Genomic DNA, 26,202 nt, shown 5'->3' on the forward strand with positions numbered 1-26,202 from the left:
CTCTTTCCTCTTCTTCTTTTTTTTTTTCTCTTTCCTCTTCTTTTGAAACTGGCCATAAAGAGATATCTTTGCCTTTGTCCAATGTTTTCACATTCTCCTCTTAATTTTAAGGAGATCTGAACGTCATATGTTTCTTTCTAAAAAAAATTTTAAGAGGAACTAAGCTAAATTGATTTCCATTTGTGCTTTGTTAGCATGAGGTTTTTTGATATGCTCAACTCGCTTTAAATATAAAAATCTTTTTTTTCTTTTTTTAAATTTCTGGTTTTTTAACAGCCCACTTTCATTCTATATGATTCAAATGGACACTAAAATTCAGTAAGTAAGTCTCCAGGTTGGCTTATTGTTTTTTGTTTTCCTTGCAGACTCCTTTTACTTCCATAGATTCAAAAGTTGGGTGCTTCAGTTCTGGACTCAAATTCCCATTCACCAGAACTTTTTTACTGATCACCTACATAAGGAAGAGGGCCGGGCACTGGGGATCCATCGTTCAACAAGACAATCAGCTTACCATCCAGAAGGGTAAGGAAGACAGTAAGGAAGTAAAGGGATAAATACATAAAATGATCAGATGATGTGTGTTACCAAGCAAATGATTTCCATGCTATGAGATCCTAAGCATCATCTCTGAGACACGTGATCAGAGAAGGCCTCTCCCCGGAGCTGATTTTGAAGAGAGCCTGCTGTGCAAAGAGGGGGGTGGGGATTGGTGGGGGGGGAAGATTCAAACACAGAAGCTCTGAGGCGGGAGGAGCGTGGATTTTCTAGGATCTTGGAAAGAATGTATGTGTGACTAGGGCCCAGCAAAAGGGAAGAAAGTGACAGAGGACAAGGTTGTAGACACCAGGGACCATAGCTTGTAGGATGCTTCTGAGGAACTTGGATTATATTCTTTCTTTGTTTTTTCGTTTTTGTTTTGGATTATATTCTTAAGGATACTAAGAAGTCATGGAAAGGTTTAAAACAGGGCAATGGCATGATCTAATTTTTTTTAATAATAAATTTATTTTTTACTGGTGTTCAATTTGCCAACATACAGAATAACACCCAGTGCTCATCCCGTCAAGTGCCCCCCTCAGTGCCCGTCACCCATTCACCCCCACCCCCCGCCCTCTTCCCCTTCCACCACCCCTAGTTCGTTTCCCAGAGTTAGGAGTCTTTATGTTCTGTCTCCCTTTCTGATGGATAAAGAAGATGTGGTTTATGTATACAATGGAATATTACTCAGCCATTAAAAATGATCTAATTTTTAAGATACTTTTCACATCGATGTAGGAGGATTTTACTGACTTTTGACTCCAGGCCCGAAGCACTTTCCAGAGCATTTCCAAGACCAAATTACTAGTTACAGCCTCAAAACACACCTACATACTAAATCTACCCCCAAAGTGAACACCACTAGAAAGAAGATGGGTCAATATGTGCCTTTACGAACTCAGAAGAGTTGCAATGGCATATAACGAGCACAACTGTGAAATGACAGATCTACCTCGTTTCCAAAACTTAGGATTCGCAGCTTCCAGCTTGTACATGTCTGTTTCTGTTTCTGTTTTCTCTGTGGTTTCCTTAAAATTTACTAATGAGAATTTTATTATTTTTTAATTTATTTTTTTAGGATTTTATTTATTTGAGAGAGAGAGAGACAGAATGAGTGCATGAGCAGGGGGAGAGGCAGAGGGAGAAGGAGAAGCAAACTCTCCTTTGAGCAGGGAACCTGATGCGGGACTCGATCCCAGGACCCTAAGATCATGACTTGAGCCGAAGGCAAATACTTAACCGACTGAACCACCCAGGTGCGCCACTAATGAGAATTTTAAAATAATAAAATATGTGCAGTAGTTTCCCAAAATATTTCATTGAAGCAATAAAGCAGCTTAAAAAAACGCACACAACCCAAAGGAACACATTCTAAAAATGAGAAGCACATGAGGCATAAGTAGTGTCTAATGAGCACACGTGTAAGATCAGTGTGTCTATTGAATTTCAGGTGATAAGTAAGGAGGAGATGAAAACAAAGTGGATCTGCCTTGGGAAACAATCCGCAAGGTAAACCTCCCCTTCCTTGCCTTTCATCTGATTGAACCAATCACACATTTATGAGAAGTGCCTGCTCGTACGTGTTATGAATCACGCCATCCACCCCAACACGGATGTCATCCACCACTTTTCCTGCCACTGTGCCTTGATGCTAATGCTCCACCTCTGCCTGCCTGCCTGTCTGCTTCTTCTCTGTCAAGCTCAGCCTCCCCCCCGAGCCCTTGTCCCTCAGCAAGGGCTCTGGAGTGCAGCGGCCCAGTTGTTCTGAAAGCAACGAAGGCTGTAAATGAGGCCCTGGCAGCACACAGAACACATCGGGCTCAGCAAAAACTTTCTTCCTACACCCGAGAAAATCCATCTTGGCAAAGGCGGTGAGTGGTCTTCTCTGAGGCAGTTAAAAGGTGTACTTGTTAATTACATGAGCATCATTTGGGCTCATTTAGGTTTTTCATATACCCATTAGGGCTAAAATAACAGCCGAACAAAAAAGCAAGACTCCTCTCCAACGCTGACACAGCTGAAGAACAAATGCTTAAGAAATAAGATTAATGTCCTCTGAGAGCACAAAGGGAGTGAAAAGATTTAGCAACTTATTTTTAGATTCTAAGTACCTAGATACGAATGATAAAAAAGAAACCTCAAAGAAAGAAAGACTCAGTTGGGCAGATATGACAGTCTTCTTTGCAGTGGGCTATTTAAAGAATAACACTAAGTATCATTGTAACCTCATGATACCAAAATTGAAAATAACACATGATAATGCACTTTAAAAAATATCTTCTTACAATCATTGCTATTCATCACTCTTGGTCTAAGTAGCCAGGATCTGTGGATGTGGAACCAACAACAGCCTGAGATGTCTATTTATAATATTCTGTGTATGTAAAACCCTGTCGTCTTTCCCATCTCCATCAAAAAAATTATTAGACAATGTCACGTAGTTCACTGTGATGATAAAAAGATGCATAATTACTTGACTTTCATAGGTCAGCTTATTTGTATTCCATTCCGACTATAAAAGCTAAGAAGTCTCACACATTTATAACTGGTGTGAAACTTACCAGGATTTAGGTTGTTTTTGCCAATTTAAATTCTTATACACAATTTGGTTTTTTCCTTCAATACAGCTGGACAAAGTTTCTGAGGAAAAAATCATTATGTTTCATTACTCCCTGAAGACTCAAATCCACAGAAAGAAATTTCTGGAAGGTCCCCAAAATTTTTGCAGCCATTTTGATTGGTTCCAAAGCAGAAAGGCTATTGAGACCTCTGAGGTGACAAGTAGATGGTCTGGGCTGGGGGCACTGTGGGAGGAGGGAAGGTGTAAGTTTGAAAGTGCAGGTACTGTACCCCAAGCAGAAAGCCAGGGGTAGAGGAGGGTTTTGTTCATCAGTAACAGTGTAACTTACCTGAAGGGAGGACATCACAGTTGTCAATCAGGTTTCCTAGAAACTGAAGATTCCTTATAAGGGAAAGGACTCTGAGTTGATAACAATTTAGATCTGAACACTGAATACATCTTGGGTTTTGCCTCTAGCGTATCAGCTTATTCCCTCAAGTTTTTGCTAGCCACCCAGTGGTTTCTGAGAGGACAACAAAATACAAAAAAAAAAAAAAAACAAAGAACAAAAATCCAAAACTGTTTGTAGAGAGCATTAGGAAAAACATACATTCATACTACTGCCCTAATTTTGTAACATTTTCTTGGCATGTGAAATATTGAAAACCAATCTGCGAAGAGAAACATATAATTTATATATTTTCCACTCATTCTCAAAAGGACTTGAGGCAGAAGACACAGACTCCATTTTACAGGGAGGGCCCGCTTGAACTCCCCACATACAGAAAATGTAATATGTATTCAGAGGAGGCATATTTTATATAAACACTTCTCCCTGAAATCTCACATTGTTTAAAAGGTTCTAATCAAAATACTAGATTTTAATCTGCTTTTTGGGCCCTTTCCCCAAAACACAATAGTACCTTTTCAAAAAAAAAAAAAAAAAAAAAAAGGCCAGGAAACCCATAAAACAAGACCCTAAATGAAGAATTTAGGTGCATTGAAGGTGCATTGCCAAATGCGGGGAGAAGAGACGTGAACTGCCACGCGCTTGGGCAGCCTTGTCTGGGGTCAGCTTCCCCGGCATCTTCTGGAATAATATCTTTATCGATTGGTCTAGGTCTTTGAAATGAGCAGACAAACATCTGACAGGCTGAACCCAGAGGGAAAACCTGCCATTCTCTCCCTGCGTCAATAAGTTTAAATAACTCCAAGCTAAAATGATCACAATCACTTGATGCCAATGGAAGTTTTGTTTTGGACTCACTTGAAAATAGGTGCCAGCTGCCCCGGCCTGGCTCTGCCTGAAGGCACACCATAGCTGCTGGGCTGTCATCTCTGCCATTCGGTGGCTCTGCAGGGCTCTGAGAGGTTCCTGGGGGACAGGCTGCAGGCTGGGGCCCTGCTGGGGTCTATCAGCTGTCCCCCCCCACCCCATCACAGGGACACAGAGGGGCACAATTCCAGGGTAGTTGCATTGAATGGACAAAAGATATTTACCAAAAAAAAAAAAAAAGTAACACTCAAGCAACACACAATTTTTAAGCATCTCCAAATAAAGCAGTGCTAAGTGCTACAAAGGAAGTGACTTCCTGTCAGAAAACACACCACCTAGAAGGGGAAGGGAATGATTCGATAGCAACCACATACAAGAAGATATTTATTATGCCTGGCAATGTTTCCAGAAGCTATCAATTCCCAGTGTGCCACTAGGTTACTGTGCTTGCATCAGAGACATGTCTTCCCGGGAATTAGAGAAGTCAGTTGAAACCTGGAAGAGTCACCTTTTATTGTCTCAGCAGTGTCACTCCTTTTAGAGAGAGATCCACGTGCTAAGCTGTACACTTAAATATGCAGGGACACAACGGGCCTGGTGCTCACGGGGAGGCTGCTTGAGTTTCTCTCTCTCCCCCCCTTTCACATGTTCTCTCTCTCTCGCTACACAACCATTGCAAAGATGGTCAGTTTTGTGATGAGATAGTGATGGGTAAGTGGTCTCTCTCCTCACTGCTAGCATGTCCTCAGGCTGTTTTCTCACATCCTGGCTGCCTCCACTCTTGCTCTTCATCCACTGGTTAGGTGGGCAGGACTTCTGAGCCCGAGCTCTGCCAGGTTTTTGTTCCTGTTCTTTGTTGTTGCTGTTATGTGTTTATGTATTTATGCATGCGTCTATGTATTTATCCCTAGCCTTATTGAGGTACAACTGACAAGTAATAAAATCTGTACGTAGCTAGGTTACGCAAGGCGATTTCTAAAAGGTGTACAAGGTAATGATTTCTTATACGTACGTACTATGTGCATGTTGTGAACTGATTACCATAATCAAGTGAATTTACATATCCATTGCCTCCTACATTTATGTAGACTGCAAGAAGCTTCTGCTCAGCAAAGGACACCATCGACAAAATGAAAAGGAAAATTACCGAGTAAAGTACTTGCAAACCACGGGCCTGCTCAGAGGCAAATAACTAACATATACAAGGGAAGTATACAACTCGATTGCACATGGGCACAGACACACACACACACAACCCACTTAAAAAATGGCCAAAGGATATGAATAAACACTTTTCCAAAGAAAATATACAAACAACTAACAGGTACATGAAAAGATGCTTGACATCACTCATCATCAGGGAACTGCAAATCAAACCCACCCTGAGATACCATCTCAGAATGGCTCTTCCCAAAAGGACCAGGGTAAATGCTGGGAAGGATCCGGAGAAGAGGGAATCCTCAGGCACCATTGGTGGGAGTTTAAATCGGTGCAGCCACCGTGGAAAACAGTATGAAGGTTCCTTGAGAAATTAAAAATCGAACTACCATGTTGCCATTTGTGTTAAACAGAAACTTGTTTCTCAACTAGTACCTGCAAATAAAACAGTATCCAGCCCTGAGTGTGTGTAACAGGGATCTTGTTTCTCTGTTCTTCTGCTCTCCTTTCTAGAACAATCTGGAAACTCATTTTGTTAGCTGGCTAGCTAACAAAATCCATTAGTCCTGATCTTCACTGTGTCCTTACAGAATCTAAGACATTCCTGGCCATCTTGGGAGTGAGGTGAGGGGCTATTTTCTTTCTTGATTCTCTGTGTGATGCTCAGAAACTATAAAAACCAAAGCTGATAGTTGGCCTTACATTAACAGAGACTTGGGGATAAGCTCACACTTGCTATCAACTCCTTGCTTGCATATTTTGAGCCTTTTCCAGGAATGTGCAGGCAAAATATGTTGGTCCAACTTTCGGCTTTCCATTGATAATATAATAAAAATAAAGCTTTATTTGCATGGCACATATTTCCAAGCTGTTTCATATGTTTTACAATGAACACCTGGATTCAAGTAACTTTTGTTTGCACTTGCTCTGAATATACTTCCATCAGGTGGTGGGAGCTATGAACAAAATACCCGAGATAATGGCAACTCAGAAACTCAGAGAACATACAAAGTGGACCTTTGGCAGCTTTGCCCCAACCAATTCTCTCCCAGGATTACGCAGACCACATAGGGATCCTCTCTCCCTCTACAAATTTATTTTTTATGACTCTTGAATAATGCCCTAAGTTTATAACTATCTGCTATGTTCTGAATGTCTGGGCCTCCTCGACATTCATATATGATAAAATTCTCATCCCTGAGGTCATGACATTAGGAGGCGAGACCCCTAGGGAGATTTGGGTCATGAGTATAGAACTCTCAGCATAGGATTACTGCCCTTACACAAGAGACCCTGGAGATCTCCCTCACCCCTTCTGACCTGTGAGGTTCCAGTAAGAAGATGGCCCTTACCAGATACACACCTTGACCTTGGACTTCCCAGCTTTAAAAACTGTGAGAAATAAATGTTTATTGTTTAGAAGTCAGCCAGCCTCTGCTATTTGGTTACAACAGGCTGCACAGACTAGGAAGCTGTTTTTCCCAAATTTCTGACTTCCTTCACTCAAAACAGAGTCACTGGTGGGTTGGGTCCACCAAGTTCTGCAAGATTTTTCTTCTTCTTCTTCTTCTTCTTCTTCTTCTTCTTCTTCTTCTTCTTCTTCTTCTTCTCCTTCTCCTTCTCCTTCTCCTTCTCCTCTCTTCTCCTCTCTTCTTCTTCTTCTTCTTCCTTCATTAAGAAAAAGGGAACTTGTCTTCGCTTGTTTCTTGGTACTTGCACCACAGATACACCCTTCTAATGCACCACTAAAATAGCTCCATGAAGCAGGGACTTGGCTTCATTTCTGTTGATTCTGCTGCCTTGATGGGTCAGCAAATACCTGACTGAATGGTATGATTTCAAAACTGAAAGCTGAGTAATCTGAGTGCACTTCCTAGCCAGGATCTTTTGGGTCAGAAGTGAGGGGCTCTCTGAGCACTGTGGACCAGGTCTTCCACCAGAGGGAGCAGGGCTGCCACCACACTGCAGAGGACAGCTGGTGCAAAACCACAGAGGTGCCGGAAGATCAGAAGGTCCCCAGGCACCGCGAGAAAGAATTTAAATCAGAGACAAAGTGACAAAGAATAAATCTTGGGGTCCATGTAAATAAATGCAATGACTAGATAAAGCCTCAGCAGTCCTTCCTTTTCTCCTGCTGCTTAACTGTCTGCAGCTCGTTAGGGAGGTGGGGCTGTGTCTTCTACAGCTGTCTATCTCCTGGTTCCTAATGTGGATGGAGTTAGCCTTGGCACAATGCATCCTGTCTTAAAGCAGAAAGGAGAATGACCACGGCTAAACTGCTCTGAAATTCCACCACTGCAGAGCTCTGAAACTGTTCTATTTGTATCTGACTCCGGGGAAAAGATCAGTTAGATGGCTTGTTTGGGGCCTGGCACAAGTGGCTGGGATGACTTCATTCCAAACTCTGGGCTGTGATTCCACCTAAGAACAATAATTTTCCACAAAACCGCCTTCGAATCACATAAATGGCAACAGAAGTTTAATATTCAAGGTCTCCACTTTCTTCTTCACACACACTTAAACCTAAAAAGGGCAAGAGTTTGAAGCACTGACCATCCAAACACACACTGATTTAAGAGCAGACCGCTAGCCCTGTCTGAGCCTTGCAGCACGGGAGACCAGGTGACCAGCCGAGGATTCAAAAGGACCGACGTGGGTGACCAGTCTGCCTCCTGGATCACTGTCCATATTCCACGAGACCGTAAGGTCAGTTTCTGAGCCCTCCACCATCTGAAAGGGAGGCCACTCCAAGAGAGATCGATCTAAGCTGCATTGTGATTTCAAGAAAAAGACTCATGTCCAAGTAAAGTAGCAAGACTCGTTTCATTTAGCTCATAAAGCTTTGGAGAGTCAATTATTCATCCATGGTTGCTGCAACAAGCAACAGCAACCATAGACACCCTCCCATTTCCTGAGCGGTTCCACCGTCTCAAACCCTAGGTGGAACCTGCCAGCGCACACATACCCAATTCAGGACGTTCCAGGCAGCCCACAGATGGGATGTCCCTGCTGAGGAATCGCAACACAGGACATTCCAAAGAGGGAATGTGATCCTGTTTTAGGTTTCTTTTAAGGAAAACATATAAAAAAACATATAGAAAATTGTATACAAGAGAGAAAAAATTCAAATGAACAGTGACACGTTCCTACAGGGCAAGATGCTGGTGTCTTTCCTTACACTGGTTGGTCTATAGCAAGTGGTCAACAGGGGACTTCTGATTATCTAATTTAAAAAAAATTCTATGGGGATCCCTGGGTGGCGCAGCGGTTTGGCGCCTGCCTTTGGCCCAGGGCGCGATCCGGGAGACCCTGGATCGAATCCCACGTCGGGCTCCCGGTGCATGGAGCCTGCTTCTCCCTCTGCCTGTGTCTCTGCCCCTCTCTCTCTCTCTGTGTGTGACTATCATAAATAAATAAAAATTAAAAAAAAAATAAAAAAAAATAAAAAAATAAAAAAAATTCTATGGACATATCTAAAAAGAAACCAGAGGCTCAGGTCCCTTCTAAGAAACTATCATTGCACCAGGGGATGGCAATGTTAGATACAGAAGGATAGGAAGCACAGTAGCTAATCAAACCCTTTGAGAGTCTGTAAATTTTTTGAAAGATTTATTTGAGGAGAGGGGAGAAGGCACAAGAGGGAGGGGCAGAGGGAGAGGAAGAGAGAATCTGAAGTTGACTCTATGCTCAGTGTGGAGCCTAAGCCCGACATGGAGCCTGACGTGGGAATTGACCCAAATAGCAAGACCCTGAGATCATGACCTGAGCCGGGATCAGGAGTCGGATGCTTAAATGACTGCATCACCAAGGAACTCTAAACTCTTCGAGAGTCTAAAATGCTTTCCAAAGTTGGGAGATCCTGCATACGAAGAAGGTGGCTTCTGTTCTAATCCTACTTCTCTATGCTAGAAAGGCTTTCATAAAATCTGCAAGGGAGGGGAAGAGGCAGGGAGTGTGTGAACTCTCAGAGGGGAAAGAGAAGGCTGGCCACACAGAGTAAGACCCACGGAGAAGCTCTTGGAATGTCTGTGGAGAGCTTTTTCTCTATGTAATGGTGAACAATGAGCCTTGTCAATTTTTTCTTATTTTTCATTATAGGAAACGTTAAATGTCACAATACTTCAGGCATGTGGCGTGAATGGAAAACAGGATGGCACAGTGACTTCACGACAATGGTAAATCAAATGTTCTGTCTGGCAGGAAAAGTGTCATTAGCTTGCGAGGTGATCTAGCTGATGTCATTTTTGAAACAGAAGTAATATGTCTATCTGAATTTATGAGGAAAACAATCGATTTTATTTTCATCCATTTACTTTTAGAGGTCAGGAGGAAAATATTTATTGTACCTTTTAAAAGAAATAACATTCATTATACTCCCCCAAAAAGCAAGTTCCACATAGAGTAAATATTTCCACTGGCAAAACATAGAAGGCGGAAGGAAGTTCATTCTTTAAAAGTCAGTTTATGAAAGATGAACACCAGCCCCAAATGGAGCAGGAAGGTAAAAATAGCTGATCATTTCTGTTCACTCACACAGGTTGGTTCTGCTTTAGCTATATTTCCATGGCAAGGTCAAGGAAAATGTACTGAAAAGTAGACTCCTCAACAACCTGCTAAGGAGCAGGCTAGCCACAAACAGAGTGTCCCCAAAGAGGTTATCTAGGCAATTCACCGATTTTGCTATTTTTCAGTCCAAGCAACTGTTTTTGGGGAAAAAGAGGGTCTTTTCCACACAGGATACATTAACAGTAGAGCTTAGGAGCAAGATCTGCTATAAGAAAATTTGGATGAAAACCAATTTAAATAATCAGAAAGTTTATTCAAACAATCATGCTCATTGTTCATGATTATGATGAATTGTTATTGATGATAAAGGATACTTTTGATATATTTTTGAGTGAAAAATAGATTTTAAGACAGAGTGTGATCTGTTTTAAAGACATACTTTTATAATTAGGATGCATAAGAAAATGAGTGGAAGGATATGTAGCGAGGTGTTAATATTGGCTGTGTTTTCAGTCATGTTTACTAATGAATAATTTACATATGGTGAAATTTGCTATTTTTGTATACAGTTCTAGGAGTTTTGACAAAGGCATACAATCATATAACTGTCATCCCAATAAGGATATGGAACATTTTCATCTTTCCAGAACGTCCTTCTGTGTGTGTCCTTCTGTAGTCCATCCTTCTTCCCACCCCAGACCCTAGCCATCTATAATCTGCTGCCTTTCCCTTACTTATCACATTGCTTATTCTAGAAAACCATACAAATGGAATCATACAGTAGGTAGCCTTTTGAACCCTGGTGGGTTTTTTTTTCTACAATATGAGATTGTAGATGATGATTTCTTGATTCTTGCTATTTTGTTTTTCTCTGTTTCTTTTCTCTGTTTTCTAATTTTTAATTAAAAACAATTATTTTTCCAATTGAGGAAAATGAAAGTAAAAGTGAAACTGTGATAGACTTTATGATAAGTACATAAAGCCACTGAAAGCACCTGTGAAAACAGATTTGGTAGAAGATATCAAAAATGTGGAATTACCAAAAAGTTAACTTTGAGAGCCAACAGAGAATCAGCCAGAGCTCAGCAAAAATCCTACAGACTAGCTGTGTGATTTTGGGCAGTTTACTTATCACCTTTTAGCTTCAGTGTCAAAGTAGGGATTCAAATTGTGCCTCTCTCACAAAGCTGTAACAAGGACTAGATGAGACTGTGAATGTAGGCTACTGGCACTTGGTAATCTTTAGTACTAAAATTGCATTTATGATTTATCTGGCTATTATCACTATTATTACCATTAAGGAGACTTTGGGAGTGTTTCTATATGAAAGGACATTCTAAGCCCAGGAGATGAGCCAGAGCATAGAGAATGACAAGCAGGGGCACAGGGAAGGGAGCTGGGTCATAGGCTCAATATTTTATTTTATTTATTTTATTTTATTTTATTTTATTTTATTTATTTTATTTATTTTATTTTATTTTATTTTATTTTATTTTATTTATTTAGTTGAGAGAGAGAGAGAACACATGAGCGAGGGGAGGGGCAGAGGGAGAGAGAGAGAATTCTCAGTAGACTCCCCACTGAGCAGAGAGCTCGATGCAGGGCTCAATCCCAGAACTGAAGAGATCAGGACCTGAGCCGAAATGAGGGTGGGATACTTAACAGACTGAGCCACCCAGTCACCCCTCAATATTTTAAACCTTAAAACTAAATTCTAGATGTTTCACTTCAGAAAATGTAAAACCGCTGATTTTTCTAAACAAAGTTAATATCCTTATTTTATTATGACTTCTGAATGAATTCATCCACCTGTGATCTTCCATTCTTGAAATTTTAAAAGCAAAGGCTCATTATTCAAGGCACCTTGGAAAAATGCAATATTAATAGTAAAAGGCCAGCCACCCTTAGAACTTTAATTCATATTTATTTACTATTTAGAACCCAGGGATTATTCAGTGAACACATATATTTGTATCTGTCTGATTCTCCCTCCACCCCATATGAATGGCCCAAACCCTCTGACCTTCCTCTGTCCATTGCATGAGCTCAATTTAGGGAAGATAAAGATAGCTAATCATAATACAGTTAGTAGTCTGAACATGAACATGACATCTCAGATCACTGCACAATGAGACCAAGCAATTCTAGATGTTCATTTTTGTAAGGTTTTTAGTTGTCAGAGACTCTGGGGTGAGAATGAGTTCATAAAAACCAAATATGATCCACCTTTATCTTCCCAAGACTACAATGCATGCCAGGAAGTGAGTAAGTCTGTCTCTATTGGAAAGCTCCCAAATGTTTTGATTGAAATAGAACATCTCATTTAATTCTGATCCTTGGGATGAATTCCTAATTCATGAACTGATCTGGGCTTTTCGTAATAGATGGCAATTGAATTAAAAACATGTCTGCTGTCTCTGGCCAAATACACACATATATTAAAAGCAGAACTATTGGCTTCAAGCATCTTGGCCAAAAGACAACTATAATTACATTTCAGCTAAATTCATATACATAACATTCCTCTGTGTATGTCTCTTTGTGTGTGCCTGTGTGTGTCTGTACATAAAATGTTCATGGAATGTACATTATTGAGAAATCTCATAGGCCAAGGAATGACCCCCCTCCCCCACTAAGTCCAGGCCAACTCTATCAGATGCCTGTTTAACAACAGGAAATGGTTCTTTTGACTAGAAAACAGACCATCTCCCTATCCTACCTGTCACTCAAGACACAGCTCAAGTGCCACTTCTCCATCAAGCCCTTCCTAGTTTCCCTATGCCAGATGCAATAACCGCCTCCTTTCTACTTTGGATTATTTATATACACGTTTTCTCCTCACAACAAAACAAAAAGCTCCTTGAAAGCAGGGCCATGGATAATTCGTATTTGCATTCTCCCCTTCCCGTCAGTGCCTAGCACAGCACTTTGTACAAAACGGGCTCAATATAAATTTTCTGAATCAAATGAGTAATTTTGACACAATGATCAATGTTGGTTCTCATAAGATAAGTAATTGCTGAACAGTCCAGAAAATATGACATGGGAATACAGCTTTGATAGTACTGTAATTTCTAATTCCTGACAATTCCTGGCTCCTCTTTAAACCCTGTTAATATTTCAGTGGACATATCAGATTTGTCCATCCATGGATCTCTGGGCCCAATTCCAGTAACACAAAAACAATTTGAGTATTGAGGGGTTAAGAAGAGACTTTTTTGGATAGTAGAGAGTACTGGATTGGGATGTATGAGGGCATGAGGAAATGATTTATCTTCCATATGTAAGCAGGGTAACAAAGAACTTTTTACCCAAACTTATACACTAATCACAGGTAGCTTCAGTGTTTTAGTCAATTAAATGACCCACATAAGAGATGAGTCAAAAAAAAAGAGAGAGAGAGAGAGAGAACGCATGTTTACCATCTTATCAAAATCAAGTAGGATGCTAGAGGGATAACTTTCTCCCCAAATACGATAAAACAATTATCCAGAAAGTCAGAGAGCTTGGAACAATATTGATCTCAGTCTGGCATCTCTCTATTCTTTTCCAAAGTGTCAAAAATTTAAAAGCCAGGGAACAAATATGGCATCTTACAGCATGAAGCTCAGAGAAAAGTAACATTCGATGACTACCTACCTGATGTGTGGCTTTGTTTGCCCTGTCTTCAGAACAAGGTGAGTTCCCATTTAGCCTATTTGACAGATGACAATACTGAGGCTCATGTTATTAAAAATTATGCATACACTAGAGTCCATAGAGCAGAAAACATTAAAGTCAGAGCTCACTTCCCAGAAGTTAATCTTTAAAGTCCAATATTAAAATTTGGAGATTTACAGACAACGTTGGTCAATTCATTTTCAATTGACTCAGATGAACACAACCCGTTTCCTCACTGCCAGAGTCTAGGGGGAGCTTATCTCCAAAGGGTTGTAGGATTTCCAGAAAATTCTGAATTTCACTAGGATTTCACAATAGTTTCTGAGCAAAGGACAATGCAGGTTTAAGAACACAAAAGTTAAAAAAAAAAAAAAAAAAGAACACAAAAGTTGCAGTTCATCTGCAGACTTCTACTGGGTTTTGCTCCCAGGATGGCTCCAGAGGACTCCATTTCCTGGACATGTGCCATTTGGTCAACATGACATGTGCAGCATCTCTAGGAGTGGTCTTTTCTTTCTTAAAGTTAAACCTCCATAGCATTTATTGAGTGCTTATTCAAAATTTTGGAGTTTTGCACATTTTATTCCAGTTAATTCTCACCACCTGATGAAATTTGAGCCCCTTGAGAACCCTCAACGACCATCCAGGGAGGTTAAGCTGCTGGGTTATGCACACACAGCTCTTAAGAGGTGGAACCAGAAAGGGAACTCAGATACTCCTAACTTCAAAGCCCAGGCTTTTTCAACTCTACCATAGAAACCACACTCCTCGCCAACCCTCAAGGATTTCTGCCTTCTGCACCTCAGAGCCCAGCTCCTTCTCAGGATTCGATCATTTTCTTAATGCTCCTCTTCATCATCAAATAATTCACCAAAATGAACTACAAGTTGTGAATACTCTTAAAAAAAAAAATCACTGAGTTAAACACACAGAATTCTGATTCCAGCTCAGTTACTTCGGGACCGGGAGGGAGAAAGCACGAGCCACTGCCACCACTCTGCCTGCCATCCTTACATTTTTCTCGGGACTGTTTTAGAAACAGATGGGCTAGTGACTGGAGTATTACCAGTTCCAATCTATGCAGCTGGAGCATCCCAGAATTGCAGAAATAGCAACCTTCTGAATAATTTTTCCTGCCACAAACAACTGCTGCTTCTGTTATAATAATCCCCTTCGCAGGCCCAGGGGCCATTCTTCCCATCCCAGAGCCATGGTTCAGTTTATTTTCAACCACAATGGTCTTTTGTATTTCAGCTAAGAAATGTTTCAAATATGTGGACCACCTGATCTTTGTTTTGTCTTTTCTAAGGCAGATATACCAGATAATAACATTTGGGTGCAAGGACATTTTATCTTCAGCTATCATAAAAAAAAAAATAGAAAGAAAAGAAAGAAATCTAAGATGGGAGGCAACTTAACTGTTGTTTTTTTCTTCTTTCTCATCAAAACGGGAGCCTGCCTGTGGACAGCATCACAATGAACTGCCCAGGTTAGGACACCAACACTTAGGCTCCCAAAAGGCCAATTACGTACAAAGCACAAACCTTGATGGCCATATTTTAACCATGATGCCACGCAGCCAGAAGCATCCAGTTAAGATGTTAGTGCTATGAGGGGTAGGGGGAGGAAAAGCTGTATCTCTATTTTCTTTTTCATTTGAGGGTTTTGCAACCACAAACTACTCATCTGAACAAATGGGACCTGATGCTGTTTGGAAATAACTGAAATCACAGTACAGAATCATAAACTTGATTTGTCATCCATGGAATAAGACTTGGTTTTTCAGATAATCTTTCTCCCCCAGGGGCAGAGACTGTGCCAACTGATCAAATAAATGCATAAGTATATAACTGTTAAAACTATTAAAATTTTTTAAAAGTTATACAAACTGTGTAACTCTGAAGAATCTGGTTAGTTTTCCATGATGACAAAGTTATATAAACATATAATTTCTTTATTTTCAAATGCACTGTTTTTGGTTTTTAAGATTTTGTTTATCTATTTATGTGTGAGAGAGTGAGAGAGCATGAGCAGGGGGAGAAACAGAGGGAGAGACACAAGCAGACTCCATGCTCAGCACAGAGCCCGATGGAGGACTAAATCTCACAACCCTGTCGCGATCATGACATGAGCCGAAATCAAGAGTCATACTTAATTGACTTAATTGACTGAGCCACTCAGGCACCCCTAAATGCATCATTTTTATAAGTTTTATTGAGCTATAACTCACACCAAATAATTCAGCCTTTTAAAGTACAGTGATTTTTTTCAGTATATTCAAAGGATTGTGCACGTTTGAATCACCAGTATCTAATTTTAGAATATTTTCATCACCCCAAAACATACCAATTAGCAGTCACTCCCCCTAGCCCCTAGCAATCACTAATCAACTTCCTGCCTATTTAGCTTTGCCTTTTGTGGACATTTCTTATAAATGGAGTCACACGTGGTCTTCTGTGTCAGCTTCTTGCACTTAGCATCATGTTTTCAAGGCTTACCAGGTTTTAGCACATATCTGTACTTTATTCTTTTTTTTTTTAAAGATTTTATTTATTTATTCATGAGAGACACACACACAGAGAGAGAGAGAGAGAGAGAGAGAGAGAGGCAGAGACACAGGCAGAGGGAAAAGCAGGCTCCATGCAGGGAGCCCGACGTGGGACTCAATCCTGGGTCTCCAGGATCACACCCTGGGCTGCAGGCGGTGCTAAACCGCTGAGCCACCGGGGCTGCCCTACTTTATTCTTTTTAATAGCCAAGTAATATTTCACTGTACGAACGTACACCTTTCTTTTATCCATTAATAAATTGATGGATACTTGGTTTGTTTCCACCTTTTCACTATTGTAAAGAAGGTTATGAATATTTTTCGTGTGGATATATGTCAAGTATCTAATTTTTAATGAAAGAAAGAAGTGTGAGTAATTTTATGCCAGTGAATGGAAAGGTTTTCAGAGGAAGAAGTGAGAGCAAGCTAGGTCGGAACAGCCTGAGGAAAGCTCATGTGGAAATGCAGCACATGGCCTGTCCCCAAAGGCCCTGTCCTGCCATACGGCAGCAAACAACAGCTGTGTCTCTGTGGGCTTCCCCGCGTGCTGTTGGGATCACCGTCCTCCAACCTCAACTGTACATAGCCACATACCCAAGGGTGATAAAACTTGCCCATCGCTGCCCCCCACCACCCCATGATCCTCAAAACCCATAGTCATTTCCTGGATTGTGAAGTGGAGCTAAACCTCCATGACATTCCTCTACAACAGATGCTGATGGAGACCAAAATGACCTAAAAAAGGTTTGCTCACTAATGACTGAAGCAAGTCAATAGGCAAATCAGATTTTTATTAACAGTTCTCTTCCACTATGATGCACTGCCTCATCCAAATGAAAAGAGCTCATTCAAATAAACAGATAAGTTAATAAAAGAGTAATTTAACCTACTTAGTTAAAATATTCCTACACAGTTTCAGGCTACTTTTGTTTCTGTGTTGATTAAATATCAAAGGCATTCTCCAAGTGTCTGAAGTACTAACCAAAGAAGGTATACATTAACTTCCTCACCCTCAAGTAAAATATTATTGCAGGACTCAAGTGCATAAGACTCAATTTATTCCACAACTAGAGGTTCAAAAGATCAGTAATTACGAAGCTATGTAGGACAAAGGGATGTTTTGCATCCTCCAAATTATCAGAGGTAGTTTGCTAACTAGTGCCTGTGGACAATGAGCAATGACCCCCAATTCGGCTTTGTTCTCATTAGAAAGGACTTCAACCAAGCTGAAAGGCAGCCGGGTCCAGTAATACCTCAGTCAAGCCCTGTTGTGTTTTCACAATTGGATCTGCATTTTTTTAAGGAATAATAATAAAAAAAAAAATAGACCAGTGTCACATGCAATACACTCATCACATCTTGGTCATTTCCCCCAGCAAAATTACAGCATCTGAATTTCTTATAATTAAAAAAAAAAAAAAAAAGTCAAGAAGCATCCAATTCTATGCGCCTAAACTATTAAGCCTAAATTTTAGTGGGCAGTATAAATCACTACTGTCCTTCTCCCCACTCCTACAAACAAAAGAGGCTCACCCATCCCTCTTCCCATCCACCACAGGGAACAAAACAAAACAAAAACCTAGTGGGGCCTCCAGTCGTACCCACCATGGAAAGATCCTGGGGGCAGTGGTGGGTCTGCATTTAGAAAGCTGAAAAGAAAAGAGATCTGAAGGAGAGACACACAGGACAAAAGAAGTGTCTAACCCAGGGGTTAGCAAACTATGGTTCCTCGGCCAAATCTTTACCCACTGCCTCTTGGTAAAAGCCCTGAGCTACAGATAAATTCTACTGTAAAATTATATTTGAATTATTAGAAGGAAGTAAAAAATAAAATAGTGTTTAATACATGTGAAAATTACACAAAAAACCTGATTTTGGTGTCTATAAATAAAGTTTTATTGGAACATATTTCCAATTTACATTCATTCATTCATTTACATATTACATAAGGTTCTTCATGGGCTACAAAGGCTGAGTTGAGCTGCCCTAGCAGAGACCAGATGGCCTGCAAAGGCCATAACGAATTATGATTGAGCCTTTTAAAGGAAAAGTTTGCAGACTCCTTGCCTAAACAAGCCGAAGCGTACATTCCATCCCAAATCTCTAAAATGGATCTCAAGAAAGAGAACAAGTTCTAAACCACCCATTGTCACCAGGTGGGTAGGTAGGCCGTGCATTTGCAGAGGGAGGCAGCTTAGATGAGATTCCTGTTCCACAGAAGCACAGAAAATCATTAGACACACCGACTCCACTGGGTTGAGAGTTTCTGCCGACAAACGACTTGTCTCTTTTTATAAATTTGTTTCAAGCAACACAGCTTATCAGTGAACACAAGAACACATTAGCGGCCCACAAATTAGCATTTAGTACAATTATCTACAAAAGGGACAAGGAATCCATTTACATTTCAAATCTTCTTCACTCCATTTAGCCTGAAACTTTTTTCAAGTAACAAACACATTCAGGAACACTAGATAACTACTTCTTATCAATTTGGACGCCATTTTAATCCACCCTTAATAATGCTGCTGTTGTGTGAAGGTGGAGGAAGGAAGCAACTAGGGAAACAGAATAACTAATGAAGAGAAATTGGAAGCCTGGCAAGCTCACTGACAATAGCCAGTGTTGTGATGTCAAAGTTTCATTAATTGGATGTGTTAATGAGCCACTCCCTATGTACTCACGTTTCCTTAGCTGGGTCCTGTCCTTATCAAAGAATGCAATGCTCTTTCTTTTGCCTAATTCAAAAATAACACGCAAAAAGATGTCTGTGAGCAAATTCCATAATCTGAACATCAGCCACTTTTTTGTGTGTCTAATAATCAAGCAGATATGTTTCTGTTCTTCTGTGAGAATAAAGAAGCAACCAAAATGCAAGATTCTAAATGCTTTCAAATCCTGGAATGGGAATTAAAAGACTTTTAGTAGTTGACCTGGTCTTAAAGATTTTGCTCCACAAGTCTCAGCTGTACTCCTCACCTTCTCCGTGAAACTGCTAACATGTGGCTTGCCTTCCGTGGCTCATTTATGCACAATAGTAGCATGACGGTCTAATTTTTAATCAAAATTTGTTCGTGCTGCAACTCTCTGGTTCTTTTTTTAAATTTTTTTAATCATTCAAAGTAAATAAGTAAATACCAAGTTGCAGAGAGGCACAGATGGCTGGGCAATCTATGGGAAGCCCAGATGGTCTATCAACATGCCCATGAGCCAGTCGTCCCGTTTGTGGCTTCCAATCGGATGATGGCTGGGATTAATATCACCTCCACAGTTTCCATGCCAGCTGAGGAGCATACAAGACTGGTGTTTGGGCCAGAAAAGATCTGACTAAAGGCATTCAAGGTCTCACCTTGCTGTCTGCAGTAAATGTGACTCCATGTTTCATATGAACTGAAAAGGCTGTTATAGGTGAACTGTGCTTCTAACACCACATGCATGCTTGTGTGTGGCGACATGCATGCCCAGGTGTGTTCTCATATGGATTCTAACCTCCAATTTTTCTTTTTTTTTTTTTTTTCAATTTTCCTTTATGACAATCCCTATCATATTTATAATTTATGTTTCAAGGGGAAAAAATTCTCTTGAAAAAAAATACAGAGGGAATACTATTCCTTAAGGAATATTCCCTAAGTCCTGAAGGAACTTTTTCACATGACTAAAAAAGCGCAATTATTATTTCCGACATTATACAATGGTAGAGTTTATTACAGTCTTCTGAACAAATAATGAGTTTGCAGAATTAGGAAATAACCACATTTCCCTCCATTTTTATCAGGTGCAAATCTATATTAACGGAAAATAAGAACAAACATCCCAGTGTTCTTAATCAATTTGTAGAAAGGACTAGCAGAACACCATGTAAATAGGCTAATGTGTGCAAACAGAAGAAAAATGCTTGGTGTTTGAAAATCAGATTACTCATGTTATAAAATAATACAAATTATTTAGGAAGCATATGCTGGGAAATAGCAAATCCATAATCCACAAGTTATATAACCCCTGGGCCTCAGTTTCCTAACAAGGAAAATGATGTCAAAGAGTAGACTATGGTCATGAAAATGAGTTAATTACACTACAGCGCCTGGCACGCTGTAAGTGTTTGAAGGTGTTAACTATTACTACTTCACTATTAACATTATTCCTCAAGTGTCAATCACATTTGTTTCCAAAGAACCTTACTTTTTTTGATACATAACAAGATAAGAAGAGGTCACTGACTGAGCATAAGTGTGAGCAAAACAATAGGGAAATTAATAAGCAAGTAATAGGGAAGAAAGAGGAGAAAGTATAACACCAGGATTTATAATGGAAGGGCAATACACCAAGCAATCATCATTTAGAAGAGATCATAGAGGAACGTAGTTAAATATGGAAAGAAGTAGAGTATGAAACTAACCAAGGAAAATAATGATGCTATTAAAAACAAGGTCACACCTTTAGTGGTGCTAACGGCCAATGTGGGAATTGGAGCCATTATGGAAGAATCTACTGGCTCTTTTATATCTCATTTTAAAGCTTTTAATAATTATTCAAACTTCCTGGCACTACCACATAGTGGAAACCATAGGAACCCTGGGATGGTCACCAAGGAATATTCTAGAAGTAGGTAAGTGAGCCAACACAGAGCAACAGCAATTATATTGCACTATTTCCAGGTCAAAAGCAAACCTGGTAAATCTTATCTTAAATCTCCCAAGAAAGTGTAGGTTTCACTCCTCCAGGTACAAAAAAAGCTGGATCCTACTAATTTGAATACCATCATGTTCCTTCTTGGAACAAAGGGAATAAGGCAGAAAAGAAGTACATGATCTCTTTTCACACATTCTCTTTTATTACCTGGAGGCAGGGTCAAAGACCCGGATGGGTAGTTCAGGAACATTCATAGGAAAACCAGATTAGAGTTGCCATGGCAACCCCCCAGGATGAGTCTAGAGATTGAAATGCCAGGAGAGGCACTGCTGGGTGGCTTCCACTGGGCACAATAGGCAAAATTCGAAACTCTCAGCCTGTTAGGCTCTGGTTGATGAGAAGTTGGGATTCTTCCATGGACAGGACTTCAAATAACCTGTCTGTTCTCTAAAAATAAAAATCACTTCAAGCAAGCATCCTATAATCAGTCAGTGAACCCAGTGCTTTCACTCTTTGCTGATGTGGGTTTGGTGGCCCTTGGCTTCTTCGGTTGCTCATTTTTTTCAACTCCTTTTGTCCTTTCTGGTTTGTTTGTTCATTCACATTGTTCTGTTAGTTGAAGAAGTTATTTTAAACACAATTAAAGTATTCTAGCTACCAGTCCAGGAAAGCATGCGGTGAATGTGACATGACCACAGTTATCAGCAGCCATGCAGTGGTGAATTCAAGAGACACAAATCAGATTGGAGTGCCCCACCCACTTCTTAGCAGGCGATGAATCTCTCACTTCACTCAATGCCCTCCCATCTTCAGTATGCTCTCTACTCCTCTCCTCCAGATTTCTTCAAGGTCTTCTTTATCCTCTCCTGATGGACTGTCCATGAGGTAGCATGACATCATAGTTAAGATCACAGACTCCAAAACCAAGCCATTTACGTTTGTCTTCAAGCTCCACTAAATAAGTGTGATCTTGGGAAAAGTAATGTCTCTGGGGCCTTGGTGTTCTTCCCTGCAAAATGGTAGGAAAATAATAGTGCCACCCTTCTAATGTTGTTTCAAGGATTAAATGAGTTTCTATCCATAAGGGGCTTGGAGGTATGCCTCACTGGCACTTAGCATTGTGTGACTATGCACCAGGAAAGGGAAGCAACTTCCATGATGGTAATTTGAAGCAAAGGTCCTGTTCAGTGGTTTTAATGACCTCCAAACCAGAAGGCTGTTTAATCTTGGTCTCCAACATCATCATTCTCCCTGTTCCTGTTTCCCAGGCCTAGCTGCCTGCCCAGCTTATATTCTCAAAGTCCTCATGAGCCCTTCAAACCCAACCAACTGGGACACCTGGGCGGCTCAGGAGTTGAGCGTCTGCCTTCAATTCAGGTCGAGATCCTGGGGTCCGGGATCCTTCCCGGAAGGAGCCTCCTTCTCCCACTGCCTGTGTCTCTGCCTCTCTCTCTGTTTCTCATGAATAAATAAAAAAATCTTCAAAGAAAACCCAAAAAAACAACCCAACCAACTAACTCAAATGGGAATACACTAGGTCCCTCTCATGCCAGAGCCTTTGTGCTCCTCCAGTTCTTCAAATAGCTGTCATTATTCTGGTCTCAGGCCACAGGTCACCTTCCCAATGAAGCCTCACCTGATCAGCCCATGTGGAAGGGCCTTCTTCATCCCTGCAAATGGTTCCCTATCTTAGTATCCTCTTGTAGTTTATTCACAGTTCTGATTGCTGTATCTGAGATGACCTTTCTCACTGATTTGTCTACTTATTGATACATGTCCTCTCTACTAGAATAAGGCTCAATGAGACCTGCCATCTTGTATTGCTCACTGCTACATCCCTGGAAGCTAGAACCATAGCTTGTGCTTAATACATGCCCAGTGTTGACAAAATGAATTTGTTGAATAAATTCCGTATCATAAATTTCATGACACTGCATAAATTTCAGAAATTTTCTCTCTCATATATTTGCTTAAGAAATACTTCCATCAATTATGTCTAAGACAAAAAGCCTTGGCACTTTTTAGAAGCTTTCAGCCATCTGAAATACTGAGATATTTATTTCCTGAAACAGGAAATAAATGAAGTTTCTCGTTTTCTTTCTTGTACACTGAACACTTCTGCACTTAACTCAGAAGTTTACACAAGTTCAATTTAAATGCGCCTTGATGATAATTGTGATCCTACTGTGATTTTAGGTATTTATGTCAAAACAGATGTCCATAAATAACCAGTAAATTTATTTTGACATAAATGCCTCCTGTCCTTTAACAAACAACTCAATTGTTTTCACTAACAGCTATTCTAAAATGTGTTCTCAAAAAAAAAAAACAGCTACTAGCCTTAGGACAAAGAGTAAAAACAAGCCCAATTCATCCCTTAGCCAGTTTCAATAAATGACAAGTTGATATGCTAAGAGCTCCCAGTGAAACTGGCAGTAATCTGACAAGTACCCAGACCATTCAGCCAACAGGAGAAAATATTTGTTGACTCCTAATTTGATTACCACTCTTTATATTTGCTGGGTGACTTCATCCATTGTGGTTGAACTGAACAAATGTTTACTAAATTTCTACCTTGTGTCCCACCTTTCAGTTAAGTCCTGGACAGAATACAAATGGTAAGACACAGAACCTGCCCTCAGATGAGTTAATATTTGTACAGGTGCCTGGCACACAGTGGATGCCCAATAAAAGTATGTCGAATGCGCTAAAGCAGAAAATAACATTAGATAACAGCATTAGAAAGATTGACAACATGCCCTGGGGCTTGTGGGCTGAAGAAGGAGAAGGGACCTAAAAACCCAACTCTGCTGAAATCCCAACTCTGAGGCTTCCTAGCTGTATGATCTCCGCTTCATAACCCATTAAAAGCTCAATTTGATTCCATGAAAACTGGGGATTGCAAGTCCTACACCTTGCAGGATTTGCTCTTGGGGCATTAGATATGATATTTGTAAAGCACTGGGTTTGGCACAGGGCAGGGGCTCAACAAACGGCAAACAGGATCTGGCATGGAAGGGAGATGATGGGGAGTGGGCTGTGCTCTGAACCAAACCTTCAATGGGAGAGACTGATGACGCCTTCCAGGTAGACGATATGTTGTAAGCAGAACCTGGAGGAGAACCACGTGTGGCTTATCTGTCTGGAGGCAGTGAATCACTCTGTAGCCATGTTAGAATGGCCAAGATGGAAGACAGCAAAATGGAAGGTAAGACAGAGGCATGGGCTGAGGGCTCTGAACCCCAAACCCAGGACTTTGTAAATATGTGCGGCCAGTTAAACAGAGATCCTCTGAGAGTCTGGGGCTGGGAGTATACAAACTGCTAGAAAAATCAAACAACATGTTTAGAAATTCAGCAAAAGCACAGAGCTAGAAGGGAGGGCTGATCTCGTCCAATGGCCATATTTTTAGAGATCAGGAAGTTAATACTCAAAGTGCACAGGAAAGAGCTCAGAATCCCAGACAAGCTAATGCCTACCAGTTTCCAGACTGGAATCCCAGCCTCTTCACTGTTAACCTAGCACATTCCCACCAATGCCACCAAAATACGGGGTGTATATGCACCCAAACGCAGCATTTTATACATGTGTGTGCATACACACACAAAAATGTATCATGCTTATGTGAAAATACCCATCAGTGTAGATACTGGGGTGACAGGGAATGACTTTCTCTGGGGCAGAGAAGCAGACAGCTGCAGTAAGCTCTCCCAAGCCATCCCCCCTCTTTCCAGAATGGGCACAATGTCTCCCTCCATCCTGGCTCCCCTTCCACTCTCAGACTTACTCAGCCCCACCCCCGCCCCCCACTGCCCTGCCAATCCCATCTCTTACAAACATTCATCAAAGTTACACTTTAAGGAAGCAAAGAGATAAAGCAAGAAAGTGAGGCTTCCTACAGGACAGGTCTAAGAAACTGATGCAAGGCAATGGCATGAAAACTAAAAAACAGGGCTCTGCTTTATAGTAAAAAGAGAGTATGAGACATACCAACCAAATGTACCATGTAAGCCTTGCTACCATCTTGACTTAAAGAAAAAAAAATACGGTAGTTGTAAGAAGAAAGATCCAAGATAGAGAAATGGGAATGAGGACTGAAGATTAGATGATACGCACGAACGACATGGTTAATGTCCCACGTGACAGGGACATGTCAATCTTTTTAGAGATGCCTACTAAAGTATGTAAAGGCATAATTACAAGATGTTTGAAATTTGCTTAAGGTACTTTGGGCCAGTAATGAGCGGAGGCAAAATCTTGTTAATTGTTGAATCTGGATAATGGGTATGTGGCGGTTTGCTGTGCTATTCCGCTCTGAGTATGTCTGAACTTTTCTTGCTAAAAAAAAAAAAAAAAAATCAAACCAAACAAACAAGAAACGCTTCATTACAGCTCCCCTTCAAACGCTGTCCCAGTCTCGTACTCCGCCGCCTGACCTCCCGGTTCATCCCATCGCACTTGAACACAGGACCCTTTCTGAGCCCTCGTCCCTTCTCACCCTCCTTCGTTTCTCTGAGTCTGCTCACCTGCATCCCTGGCTTCAGGAAGCACCCAAAACGGTCCCCATCATCCCGGCTCTGACGTCTGTTGACCCACCTACACATTCACCGGAGCACAACACACACTCCTGTGTGCACACTCATTGGATCGAACACACCAACCCCTTCTCTCTCTCACGAGAATCGTCCTCCTTTATCTTGCTTCCTAGGGAAGAGCCCCGCCACCAATCCCCCCTCTCCCGCCCCGATGTCAATTCCTCCCTGTCCGCATTCCCCACTTCTGACTGAGGACACGTTTCGTCAATTCTATTCCAGGAAGGCACCTCAGATTCATCCCCACCTCGTCACCCCACGGCCTGAGGCCCAGCTCAACTACGCAATCCTGCAGCAAGGGTCTGCTTCTCCCCCAGCCGGCAGGCATCCCCAAGCCAGGCCATCCTCCTCTCTGCTACCCTGTGCTCTTCCTGACGTCAGACTGGCCTTTGCCAGAGCTGCTTCCAGACCTCCCCTAACTGCCCACTCCTTCAGAGCCCGACCGGTCTGCATCTGAACTCCTGTGGTTCTAAGAGCAATAATCAGTATAATAAAAACACTGAATATTTACTCTGTCTCATGCATTCTACTAAGGTACTTCATTTGCATCGCTTTATTTAGGTTTTACAGAAGATTTTTTTAAATTTAAATTCAATTACAACAGATTAAAAAAAACAACTACTATTATCCATTCTACAGATAAAGAAACTGAGGCACAGACAGATAACAGTCATTTGCTCAGGGTCACACAGTAAGTAGCAAGGCACAGATTGTGAACCTAGATGGTCTAAGTTCT

At 41.0% G+C, this 26,202-nt stretch overlaps 1 protein-coding gene and 1 long non-coding RNA gene across 4 annotated transcripts in view; one reads left to right on the forward strand and one right to left on the reverse strand.

Annotated features, from left to right (window-relative positions):
* Nucleotides 1-26,202, reverse strand: part of NCAM1 (neural cell adhesion molecule 1) — a 295,792-nt gene that overhangs the window by 141,722 nt on the left and 127,868 nt on the right.
* LOC111095831 lies at nucleotides 8,107-25,904 on the forward strand. The gene is made up of 4 exons (XR_005359276.1): nucleotides 8,107-8,237; nucleotides 9,630-9,706; nucleotides 13,593-13,714; nucleotides 25,689-25,904. It is a non-coding gene; the product is annotated as an uncharacterized LOC111095831 (long non-coding RNA).

The sequence above is a fragment of the Canis lupus genome, chromosome 5 (genome assembly GCF_011100685.1).
Source record: "Canis lupus familiaris isolate Mischka breed German Shepherd chromosome 5, alternate assembly UU_Cfam_GSD_1.0, whole genome shotgun sequence".
In the NCBI taxonomy this organism is placed as follows: Eukaryota; Metazoa; Chordata; class Mammalia; order Carnivora; family Canidae; genus Canis; species Canis lupus.